We start from the raw sequence: 13,466 nt of genomic DNA, 5'->3' as shown, positions 1-13,466 counted from the left end.
CTCTTATATGTAGCTTACTGTAATTAGAATATCACTCCTGGAAATCAACAAAACTACTTTTGCCAAAGTTGCCCAAAACTTCTAATTGCAAAATTGAATGAGTTATTTATAGTTCTCATATAATTAATTTCTGAGTGGTATTAGATAGTAGGATTGACTATTTAATTTTTCTTCTCATTGAAATGCTTTCCTTTCTTGGCTTCTTTGTTTTCCTTCTATTTTTCTGAGCTTTCTTACCCTCCTTTTTGTACCTATATCCTCCACCATACTCCATGTTTCAGTGTTTTTCATGGTTTTATCCAAAGCCCTACTATCTTAAAAACATATTGGGTGACAAATGTGTGAATTCTGCCAGATTTTTTGTCACCTCAATATTGACATCAACTGTTTCTATGGTCTCCCCTGTATCAGAAAGGAGAAACTGGGAACTGTGTTTCTGAGAAGACCCATGGCTATAACAAAGAAATAGTTTAAATTGATAACTCCACAATCCTGATTTGAAGCACAACTCACTTGCAGGCATCATGGCATATCTCCAACAGTTCTAAGACAGCTCCTGTTGGCTGCCCAGTGGCACCTCAGTTTTCTGTGTCCTAAATCAGTTGTTTCATTTTATCCCATTAGTAAATGGCACTTCAGTTTGACTTGGTTTCATAAGCTAAAAATTGGGAGTCATGCTATATTGTTCCAGCCTCCTCTTCCCTACTGTTCACTAAATCCTGTCAATTCCTCTTCAATGAATTCTGTTCTTTCTGCACTTACAGACTCTATCTTAGCTATCTTAGCTCTGTCCAGCATAATTTTCAGCTGTTATTATTTTAATAGTCTTATAGCTAATGTTTCTGCCTCTCATTTAGCTTCTTTTAATTCTTAAATATCTGATTGTTCACACTCTTGTGTGATATCTTCAAATTGTTTTCCATTACCTTCAAGATAGAATTCAAACTATTTTGGGTATAAAAGAAAAGGCCATCTTTTAGTCTTGTCCTATTTTCCCCACATCATTCCCTACATGCAGCTCCTCTTTGGACCATACCATAATGATGTTCTTTGAGTTTTCTGTGGCTTTGCATTATAGGGACTTAACCCTCTTCTTCTTTGCTTCAAGAATTACTATAAATATAATTTCCTTTCAAAAGCATTTTGATGGTCTTCAGCAATCCACTCTCAACCACAGTTGTTAAATTCTTTTGTTCTTGTCCTCCGCGCACCTTGGTCTTATCTTCCAACATATCACTAATTATGCAGTATTGTAAATATATTTTAATAGCTGCAGAACTTTTATCTAGTTTATGAGAATGTCAGATCTCTGAGGACAAGGATTATATCCTTTTCTGAGTGTCGAGTGCCTTGCGTAGTACCTACCAAATATAGCTAATACAGAATAAAAGACTGATAAATGAATGAATTCTAGTGGCTTCCAAAATCCATCGAGAGTAGATATGTAAAAATACTTTACAAATTTGTAAGGTGAGTGGGATTTTAAGGGTGAGTAGAATTGGTTAGTCATGAACGTGGAGCTCTGATTTTTAACTTCTTTCTACCATAAACTTATAAATGACACAGACCTTCTCTAATCTCACATTAGAGAGTTATTTACCCATCTCAGAATGATGTGAACAAGTTGGTCGATGATTAATGACTTCAATGGAAAAAATGTAACTTGCACTGTTAGGATAGTATCATTTCTTTGGCTAGACAGGTAGTCAAGTTTCACACAGAAGGAGCTAGGAAGATATTTAGTCTTAGTTTTTTCAGCTTGGAATGGGTTATTCAAGTTATCTCCTGAACCTACTTTCTGCTAATGATCACAAGTCATAAAAACTGTTCCACAAAAAACCTCCAGTCTGCAATGTTGACTTTCCTGTCCACTAACTTTATTCTGTCTCTTGATTGATCATATTCGCCCTTTGGATTCAGTACAATTTTCTTGCTACAAACTTGGACAATAAATATTGTGGGTCTAATTCCCAGTTACAAAGCGTCACACTTCCTTTTGAAGTAACCCTTCCTTGGTTAATCCAGGCTAGTGTTTCCCACTAGAGCTGTATAATATGTAAATATCTGGAGAGCTTAAAAAACACAGATTAGCAGTTTCAAACCAATTAGAGAAATCCCTGAGTGTAGGGTTCAAGCATGAACATTTTTTAAAAGCCAGGCATGAGTGTTATCAACAGAGACCCTATGGCCTTACACAGTGACACTTCTGTATTGTAAAAGCAGAATAAAGCAACCATCCTCTATTCTTTGGAATGGGGAGTTGAGAAGAGTCTATATCTCAGTGTAGAGGTATAGATTTTAATTGAGGCAATATTCTACTAAAGGAATTCACAGATAAGGTAGAGGAAAATAGGTTTTAGAATGGTATAATAAACAAGTCACAAAAATTACAAGATTATTGATTCAATTTAACTGTGTTCTAAGGCACACCGGATTCCTAAAATTTCACCTAAAACTTTCGTTTTGGAAACTAAGTTTTCTAATATTAAGTAAGCTTTTTATTTTTCTCCTGATTACATTGAGTAGTAGATACTTACAAGAGTTTTAGTTTTCAGAGATTCAATTAAATTTTTTTCAATTCAAAAAAATTTTGTTTCATCTGATTGAACTTCAATTTATTTTTATTATTACTATCATCATCATCATCATCATTATTTTGGTACCAAACTGTTAAAAAGCTATTAAGAACATATACTCAATGGTTTCCAATAATGGCATTGGTACAATAAAAAATTTGTTTCCAACATTTTTGTTTCTGGGAAGCTCTGAAATCTGAAAAGCTAAATCTCTGAACACATTGTTTTTATTTGCAGGACAAAAATGAAATAGGTTTACTTTGAAATTAGAAATTGTTAATCCTATTTCCCAGAGTTGTTAACAATGAGTCACTGTTTACAGTTGGATTATCCACTGAACCAAGGGCTGTATACCATGTACGATGGAAATTGAAAACACCTGTATGACTAGCTGCCATTGCTTTTATATTACTGCACAATGGTAAATGGGCCATCTCTTCAGGGCTACACTCTATAGCTATATTAAAGTGCACTCTCACGATTAGAAGCACATGAAAATAAATCATTTGGTGAGGAGGAAGTTAAAAATACAATTATTAATGAGACTCACTTAACTTTTGGCTAATCTTAATAATAATTTTTTTTCAGGTAAGCATTTTATAAAAATGTGCAGGTATTATCAAATGCATCGTTATGCTGGGAGATAACTATTCTTTTTATGTTGTTTCCATCACCAGATAACATATGAAGCATGAACTGCTCTCTTGGTCCTCATGTTAGAATGGAGATATTGTCCTCAGTCCTCTTATATAACAGTGTCTCAGTTGGGGTACTGTAGAGAATCAGAATGTGTGTGTGTGTGCGTGTGTGTGTGTGTGCACCCTTGCGTGCGCATTCACGCATAATGGCACAATACAACATCTGTTTCCAACATTTTTGTTTATCTTTCTTTCTAGAAAGATGTTTATTATAAAGAATTGAGGAACAGGCTCATGATTATGGAGGCTAGCGAGTTCCGAGATCTACAGGGTGATTCGGCCAGCTGGAGACCCAGGAGAGCTGAGAATATATAGTTCCAGTCCAAAGGCCAGCAGGCTCAAGACTTAGGATGAGTTGATGTTTCAGTTAAAGTCTGAAGGCAGGAACAAAAGCTACCTTCATATTTTTGCCTTTTCTGCGTATCACTTATACTTGGATTCCCTATCTCTGTCTCTCTCTCTTTACACACACACACATTTCAACTCCACCCTTTCTCAATGGGTCTTATTTTACTTTCACTTAAATATTGGCAATAATAGAATGTTCACATAATGATATTTATATACATGTATCTTTTTTTGGGGGGGACCCAATGGAACCTTTAATTCCAAGCAGAATCCCCCCTCCCCAGCATTATCGCATGCATCGTGCCCAGGCTCTGGGCAATAAAACCCAGACCCAGAGATAGACAGATATATCTATACCTATTTACATCTATATATAAAAATTATATATAAATATGTATTTGTAAAGAGGAAAAGCTGGGAGTATGATTAAGGTAGGGCAGAGAGTTAGGTGAGAAATGCAGTGTGAGGGTGTGGTGCTCCAAGAAATTACATTCTTTAGGTATGGGTAGGAGCAGGACCTGGTAGCCAGGACATTCAGAAATGCTCCTGTAGCCTGGCCTCTTGATCCCATCCAAGGGAGTTTGAAGGCCTGGGTTCTGCCCAGGATTTGGGTTGGTACTAGAAGGTAGAGTTCTAGCGGACTTCGCCTGGAGGCTGATGGTGGTCAAGGATTTTGTTTTGGTGACATCTCCACTCTAAGCCAAGGTTTTAGGGGAAGCCACAGGTTTGGAGCAAGAGTCTTTGAAGCTTGGGGGTCGCAAGTAGAGGACAAGGTGAACTAGATAGAGGGCAGGGCGGCCTCCCTGTTTGAGATCTCCCTGAGCTGGAGCCTGCTTTTGCTAGAGTCAAAGAGGCTGGAGGTCAGGGTGATGGGGGAGCTGTAAAAGGTGAAGTGAGGAGGAGTGCTTGGGTACACACGGGATCCTGGAGCTTTCCCTGCCTGCCTGGCTGCTTCCCACTCTCACCCTCCTCCTTCCAGGGCTGGGGGTTCTACCCACCCATTGGTCAAGACAGCTGACAGGTCTGACCTCTTAAGTGCCATATTTATTTTTCCTTAATTTCTTCTGGGAAACTTCATGTGGGGATGGAGGCAGGGAGAGGTCACAAACATTTACTCTGTGTGTGCTTGAGTCCAGGCTGGGTTTGCCCCATCCAGTGAGGACCAGGGATGAGAGAAAGGACTGCTCCCTCATTGTGGGGAAGGAAGTCCATGTCCCACAACCCCAGGGCTGCAGAAGACATGGAAAATACCCTTGAGAAGTCCTTGGCTGACAAATGCCTGTCAAGCCTGGAGGCAACTTCGTTTGCCCCTTACTGGTCGCCACCAGCATTTCATAGGGACAGATCAGCAAGGTGTGAGCTTCCATTCTCACTCCCCATGGGCTGAAGTCTGAGAAGTATACTAAGCTCAGGGTGGTCCTGCCATAGGCAGAGAGAGAACAATTAGACTTTCCATGGTGTAAGGAAGTATGAAAGGGTGTCCAGTCCAGTAGGGACTGGTTCTCTCTGGATAGGCAATGACTTTTCCATCTCTTCTTTCAAGACCATCTTTCCCAACTTGGACATCACCTTACTGAGTTTCTCTCTCTGACGCTTCCTTGAGTGCCATTTCTTCTCTGGAGTCACCATCGCCCTCCCCTTCCTTCTCTTCATCTGCCTCCCTGTGAGATGCCTTTTTAAAACAAAACAAAACACTTTATTTATTTATTAATTTTTTAAAAAATATTTATTTATTTAATTTTGGCTGCACTGGGTCTTTGTTGCTGCACAGGCTTTCTCTAGTTGGGGTGAGCGGACGCTACTCTTCGTTGCAGTGTGTGTGCTTCTCTTTGCGGTGACTTCTCTTGTGGAGCACAGGCTCTAGGCATGTGGGCTTCAGTAGTTGTGGCGCATGGTCTCAGTAGTTGTGGCTTGCAGGCTGTAGAGTGCAGTCTCAGTAGTTATGGCACACAGGCTTAGTTGCTCAATGGCATGTGGGATCTTCCCAGACCAGGGATCGAACCCATGTCCCCTGCATTTGCAGGCGGATTCTTAACCACTGTACCACTAGGGAGGTCCCTGAGATGCCTTCTGCTTCCTCCATTCTGTCTCCACAATGAAGAGTCATGGGAGGCAGACCAGTAGTCAGTTTCGATCTTGGCCATCTGGGTGGAGTCAGGAGGCTGGGATACAGGGAACTTGGGTGACTCAGTGATGAGTTCCTCAATGAAAGCCTTGCTCTGAGGGCTGCCTCCCATGAACTCTCTCTGTTTGTAGATGAGTAACTTGTAGATGTTGGAATCTGGGCAGGTGGTCTTGGGATGATGGAAATGGTAGAGGCTGGTTCTTGGGGCTAAAATCTGAGAGTTAGTTCCAGGAAACCAGCTCTCTGCCTACACCTCCCGGGTGATGGAGATGGTAGGGGGGTATAGATTTGAGTGACAGTGAGCTCCTGGCTTCTGGGCAGCTCCACGTGTTCCATGAGGGAAGGTAAAGTGGGGCTTGTAGATTGTGAGGTTAGGCCACCCCATGTCCAAGATGGCCTTGTCCTGGGGGATTGCAGCCAAATCCTTGTGCCGAGCATGTGATTGTCCATTGATTTGTGTGTTAGCTTGTGTGCTAGCTCTGTATTTCCAGCTGCCATTAAAATAAATGCACAAAATGTTTATTTGTGTACCATATAAAATAAGCCAGGTTATCCTCAGCAGTTTGAGAGAGATTAACATTTCTGGAAATTACTTTTAAAGGACTATAATACCAGCCACGACTAGATAAGTTTAAAGCAACTGTTTTTGAATTGAATGTAAATTCCCATAAAATAGGCTGTCTGTGGGGTTTTGTAAACTAGGTGCCACATAGTAAGAACAATGAATGGTAAATTTGATTATATAACATTAACAGTATTATATAGGCAGTTTAGTCCCAAATAGATGGACACTTATGTATTTATAAATAAATTTAACATAAAATATGATATTAATATAATTTTCTGAGTTAGCAATTAAAATTTTTACAATTTACTACAATTTACTAGCAATTAAAATTTTTACAATTTACTACAATTTACTAGCAATTAAAATTTTTACAATTTACTACAATTAAAATTTTTAAAGGATGGTTATATAAACATGAATAGAAATAGATTTATAAGCAGTTTTCCCCACAATTCAGTTGATAGTCTTGAGCAGTCCTTAGTGCTTATACTCCATCGGGTCAAGTCTGTGACTCAGCATCAGAATTTGACTGCTTAGATGAATCAATGATTTTATATTTTTTGAAGACTCCATCTTTTACCTTGATCTCTGAGATGACATTGTTTATTTTATTACCTCCCCTCCACAATTTCCAATTATTTGGATACTTTTATTTTAGTTGTGTCATAGTGGTAGCAGAGCAAAACAGTGGATCATGAAATCAAGAGAACAGCTGAAAGACCAGTACAAGCAGATTTAGGTCAAATTAGTGGTACTCAATAAGGTTAAACGTAGATGTATTTTCTCGGAAAGCTATAGTTAAAAAGAAAAGCAAAACTTGGATAGCTGAATTGGCAAAGAGATACTTTGCAGACCACCAGCTCAGTATTACATTACCTCCCAGTTGTTTACTTAAGGACAAACAGGGCTCCTTCAGTTTTTGCTTATGAAGACAAAGGGGAAACCTTCTGTTTTAAGTAGGGTGTGGCTTATAGAAGCATCTTATTAAAATGACATTCTCCCTGTGGGCGTATATATTAAGAAACAGTTCACCCAGCCTAAAATCAATTACTCCTATGGCAAAGAAATTCTGAGTTAAGCATAATTCTCAGAGGTAGTTAGCATTCCACTGAAGGTTACTGCTCCCATCCAAGAGAGGAGTTACCCAATTTAATCGACTCTCTGAGCGTTAAACCTCAGATAGTAAACGACTTAGATTATAAACAGTGCAATTATTAAGTATAATCGTTAAGACACTGTGTTTTAACTAGATAATTCACAGAATAATCAGTGGTTAGCCAGAGAGTTCTGATTGTTTAATACTTAGTTGAACTTTTATTCAGAAGTAAACACAAAACAAGTTTGAATATTAACCTATTTCCATGATTCTAGACCCTCCCCCCCTCATATGTTCTGCACATTGCAGTCAGTTTTCTTTCTCAAGGAAAAACTTAGGTCTCTCTCCAGCTTAAAATATTCATCTGTTCTTCTGTGTTCTCTTGATAGAATTCAAACATGTTTACATGGCTTAAAGCACCCTTGATCTGACCCCTCTTTACTTCTCTAGCCTCATCTTTTATCTCTGTACTGCTCAACCTACTTTCCCTTTCTTCCACTTTAATTCTATACTCTGGTCATTCTGGATTTCTTTAGTTCTTGAAACATGATATAATTTCCCACCACTGGGCATTAATATAGACTGTTGCCTCTGTTGGGAACTTTATTCTCTTCCTTTTTGCCTAAGTCGTTTCATTGTTTCATTGTTTACAGATTCCAATTCCACTGGACATTTTCCCTTGACTCACTAAGACTGGGTTAGTATTCTTTCTGCATAGTCCCATAATGCTCTGTTTTATACCTATCATAGTTCTCTCCATGCTGAACTTGCTGGCTTATTTAATACTGTGTCTATTTTCCACACTGTTGTATTCCTAGAGGCTAGGTGCTGGGCAGGTAGTAGTTTCTCAAAAAATGTTTATTGAATTACTGCATAATTAAACTCTTAGTTGATGCAAAGGTGTTTCTCAATCTTTTAGTTAATACATAAATAATTCTCATACCTTAGAAATTTGATCCACTATCATCAGAAGCAATGGCTTACTTTGTAGTGGTTTTAATGGCAAATGGCAGATATAGGAAGATTTCCATTGCATGAGGTATGTGTTGGGGACTGTACTTAGTTTGAAAAGTTCCCAGGTAACTGTGTTATGTTCCCCTGCTGCAATATGACTTCTGGGTTAGAATCAGTAATTTAAGCATAGAAATTCTAGCTCTTCCTAAATCAGCTACGAGTTTTAATACAATTTGAAAGTCCTTAACACCAAGACATTGGGGAGGAAAAAAGAAGACCTTATAATTAAGATGTTACAAAAAAAACGAAAAGAAAAAAAGGAGAAGAAGGAAATGGCTAACCAATTACTTGTGTCTCCATTTTCCCAACCTAGTTTTAATAGCATCATTTCTCACCTGGGAATTATTTTACTTACCATTAATGTGAGACCTGAGGGTACTACTGTTAATGGCTCCTTCAAGAACCTGTACTAGACCTCTGCTAAAATTTCTGTTTAATAGGTATATGGAGGTGTTTATTAGGTCCCAGTGTTCACCCAGATAGCATGAATTTTAAACTATAGGTGTAAATCTTACCAGTAAGCAGCTACGGTCTCTTTTTCTAGCTACAGTCCATTAAAAGATTTGGCCAATGTATTTATATTAAAAAAGAAATAAGTTATGGGTATTAGTAAGTTGTTTAGAAATAAAAAAAACGAAATTGTGGTTTTTGGACTCATCAGCTTTTAGGGATAATATACAAGAGAGCTTCAGATTTCTCTTACATCAATCTTAATTCTGGACAGGATTTCCTAAAGTATTCAGGGAAGCACATGGGGAAAATGTTATTTTTGGTTTTGTTTTTTTTTTTGCATTGGAATTTGAATCCTTTTATTTTAATTTTTTTATTGAAGTATAGTTTATTTACAATGTTGTGTTAATTTCTTCTGTACAGCAGAGTGACTCAGTTATACATATATATGTGTGTGTGTGTACATATATGCACACACACACATTCTTATTTATTCTTTTCCATTATGGTTTATCCCAGGACATTGAATATAGTTCCCTGTGCTATACAGAAGCACTTTGTTGTCCATCCATTCTATATGTAACAGTTTGCATCTACTAACCACAAACTCCCAATCCATCCCTCCTTCACCACCCCTCCCCCTTGGTAACTGCAAGTCTGTTCTCAATGTCTGTGAGTCTGTTTCTGCTTCATAGATAGGTTCATTTGTGCCATATTTTAGATTCCACATATAAGTGGTATCATATGGTATTTGTCTTTCTCTGTCTTGCTTCACTTAGTATGATAATCCCTAGTTGCATCCATGCTGCTGCAAATGGCATTATTTTGTTCTTTCTTATGGCTGAGTAGTATGTACACATCTTCTTTATCTATTTATTTGTCAATGAACATTTAGGTTGTTTCCATGTCTTGGTCATTGTGAATAGTGCTGCTATGAACATAGGGGTGCATGTATATTTTTGAATTACGGTTTTGCCCAGATAATTGCTGGATCACCTGGTAATTCTACTTTTAGTTCTCTGAGGAATCTCCATACTGTTTTCCATAATGGCTGCACCAACTTACATTCCCACCAGTAGCATAAGAGGGTTCCCTTTTCTCCACACCCTCTCCAGCATTTGTTATTTGTAGACTTTTTAATGATGGCCATTCTGACTTGTGTAAGGTGGTACCTCACTGTAATTTTAATTTGCATTTCTCTAATAATTAGTGATGTTGAGCACCTTTTCATGTACCTATTGGTCATCCATATGTCTTCTTTGGAGAAATGTCTATTTAGGTCCTCTGCACCTTTTTTGATTGGGTTTTTTTTTTGTTGTTGTTGAGTTGTATGAGCTGTTTGTATACTTTGGAAATTAAACCCTTGTTCGTCACATCATATGCAAATATTTTTCTCTTGTTCCATAGGTTGTCTTTTCATTTTGTTTGTGGCTTCCTTTGCTATGCAAAAGCTTGTAAGTTTGATTAGGTCCCATTTGTTGATTTTTGTTTTTATTTCTGTTGCCTTGGGAGACTGACCTAAGAAAACATTGGTACGATTTATATTAGAGAATGTGTTGCCTATGTTCTCTTCTAGAAGTTTTATGGTGCCTTATAATTAATTCTTTAAGCCATTTTGAATTTACTTTTGTACATGGTGTGAGGGTGTGTTCTAACTTCATTGATTTACATGCAGCTGTCCAACCTTTCCAGCACCATTTGCTGAAGAGACTGTCTTTTTCCCATTTTATATTGCCTCCTTTGTCGAAGAATAATTGGCCATAGGTATGTTGGTTTACTTCTGGGCTCTCTCTTCTGTTCCATTGATCCGTATATCTGTTTATGTGCCAATACCACACTGCTTTGATTACTGTAGCTTTGTAGTATTGTCTGAAGTCTGGAAGGGTTATGCGTCCTGCTTTGTTCTTTTTCCTCAGAATTGCTTTGGCAATTCTGGGTCTTTTATGGTTCCATATAAATGTTAGTATTATTTGTTCTAGTTCTGTGAAAAATGTCATGGGTAATTTGATAGGGGTCACATTAAATCTGTATATTCCTTTGGGAAATATGGCCATTTTAACAATATTAAGTCTTCCAGTCCAAGAGTATGGGCTACCTTTCCACTTCTTTGAATCATCTTTAATTTCCTTTATTAACACATTATTGACTGGAGACATATTAGTATGTCTTTTGTTACCCAAACGCTATTGACTGGAGATGTTATCAATACGTTTATAGAGAGTGCTACAATTAACATCACTGTGCGAAGTTGTTAGAGCTTACAATTGATCAAGGGTTGATTATACAACTTATGATTGTCATTATCATTTGCATTCTGCTCCATTAGGTTTTTGTTTCAACCTTGTGTATGTTATAAATGAAAAATTTTCAAAAATGACACATTGCAAAATTTTGAGTGAAGAAAAATTTTTTGGTGAATTTTATGCAGATACTTTATCTGATTATCTGAGCGACACATATACTAGTGTCTCAGAAGGTGATAGTTCTTCAGAACATAGTTCTGATTCAGACGATGTGACTGTTAGACCAATAAAAAGACAAAAACTTTAGTGATTGATTCTGATACGGAAAGTGAAAATGAAACTCACAGTGCTGGAGAATGCTCCTTTGCTTCTACAGAAGAGTCGATTGAAGACAACATTTCACAAAAATTAGAAGACTTTACAGGTGTGTCAGGTGTAACTATTGAATGTAATAACCAACAGAGTGTTAGTGAAATAACAGAATTAATTTTTGGCTGGCCAAAATAAAAATCTCCAGCCACAGGCATTAGTTTCTGCAAAAATCCCCTGGGCAATAATGAGTTAATGTTTTATAGTTCTCAGCATATAAGTCTTTCACCTCTTTGGTCAGGTTTATTCCTAAGTATTTTATTTATTTATTTATTTTTGGTGTGGTTTTAAAAGGTATTTTTTTTTACATTCCCTTTCTAATATTTCATTGTTAGTGTAACGAAATGCAACTGATTTCTGTGTGTTAATCTTGTATCCTGCTACCTTGCTGAATTCATTTATCAGTTCTAGTAGTTTTTGTGTGGAGTCTTTAGGGTTTTCTATATATAGTACATGTCATGTGCATATAATGACAATTTTACCTTTTCCCTTCCAATCTGGATACCTTTTATTTCTTTTTCTTGTCTGATTGCTGTGGCTAAGACTTCCAATACTATGTTGAAGGGAAGTGAGAATGAGCATCCTTGTTTTATTCCAGATTTTAGCAGGAAGGCTTTCAGTTTTTCACATTGAGTATTATATTGGTTGTGGTCTTGTCATAAATAGCTTTTATTAAGTTGAGATATGCTCCCTCTATACCTACATTGGTAAGAGGTTTTTTTTTTAATCACGAATGGATATTGAATTTTGTCAAATGCTTTTTCTGCATCTGTTGAGATGATCATGTGGTTTTGTCTTTTCTTTTGTTGATGTGGTGTATTACATTGATTTGCATATCTTCTATGAAGATAATTTTATTATATCTATTTTAATATTACTTAAAATATTCTCTTTTCCCAAAAAGGCCTTACCTTTTACCTCTGTTGAAATTCTTCCATTTGTCTGAGATGTGTCTCAATATTATCTTCAAATTTTGAAAGCATAATTTTTAATTAAAAATTTTTATTGCTCCAATTATTTTGTATCTCTAGTATGGCAATTAAATCTTCATATATTATATTTGTGCTTTTCTGAAGATGTAATTTCCACTCACAGAATAGTTTTTTTGATGATATGGACTAATGTCTTATTTATTAGTTTACACTGTATAATTCATAGCAAAACCTCTTGAATAGAGCAAAGAGTTTTTGAATTACTGAGCTATTTTCAGAAAAAACTCAATTATAGTCTTATTTATATTGAAGAAAAAAGGAAGGAAAGATAATGTTTATAAAGTAGCTTAAAATTCTGAGGGGAAATTTCAAAGATATTTTGCAAGTTTTTATTTCACCTGCCAAATACTGTTTATGTATATATTTAAAAATTTAACAAATTCAAGTGTAAAGCATTGGAAATGGTGATTTTTTTAAACTACTGTTTTACTCTACATCATTGTTTTCTTTCATCTTATAGTAATTAATATATGTCAGTGATCTTATTAGATCACACGTGCAGGAGTCATAGTAAATGTAATTTTGTAGCTAACCTGAGTAAGAGATTTGGAACTGATATATGCCCAAAGAATTTTTGTGATTTTCTGTAACTTGCAAATGTCTGAAATCTTTTCAGCTGATCCATTTGAGAATTTAAGACCAGAAAGTTTAGATAAGCATCTTAGGAATTATGACTCTGTTTTCTCAAATGTGGCAGGTGTGCAGCACTTTATTTTGGCTTTCATACAGAATCTTAATCCATGAGGGAAGTATGCCACTTTATCCGTCTCAGTCATTAGTTCTACTGACACCACTAAATTGCGAGATCCAAATGCAATCACGGATAGCACACACCTGTTTAATACTTAACAGCTCTTGTCATGGTGGTCATTTAAAAATAGTGTGGTTCTAAATACATCCCTATTTCCTGGGCAAGGCATTGTCAGGTTGGCAGATTTCCCCACCGAGACACTTGTCCGCCACTGCTTCTGTGTCCATCATGTCCTT

At 36.9% G+C, this 13,466-nt stretch overlaps 1 pseudogene; it reads right to left on the bottom strand.

Annotated features, from left to right (window-relative positions):
* Positions 1–4,723: 4,723 nt before the first annotated feature.
* Positions 4,724–6,197, bottom strand: LOC101277620 (dematin-like; annotated as a pseudogene).
* Positions 6,198–13,466: the final 7,269 nt, after the last annotated feature.

Source organism: Orcinus orca, chromosome 3, assembly GCF_937001465.1.
Source record: "Orcinus orca chromosome 3, mOrcOrc1.1, whole genome shotgun sequence".
In the NCBI taxonomy this organism is placed as follows: Eukaryota; Metazoa; Chordata; class Mammalia; order Artiodactyla; family Delphinidae; genus Orcinus; species Orcinus orca.
Note: the sequence above shows the minus strand (reverse complement) of the source record. Positions and strands in the feature narration are given on the sequence as shown.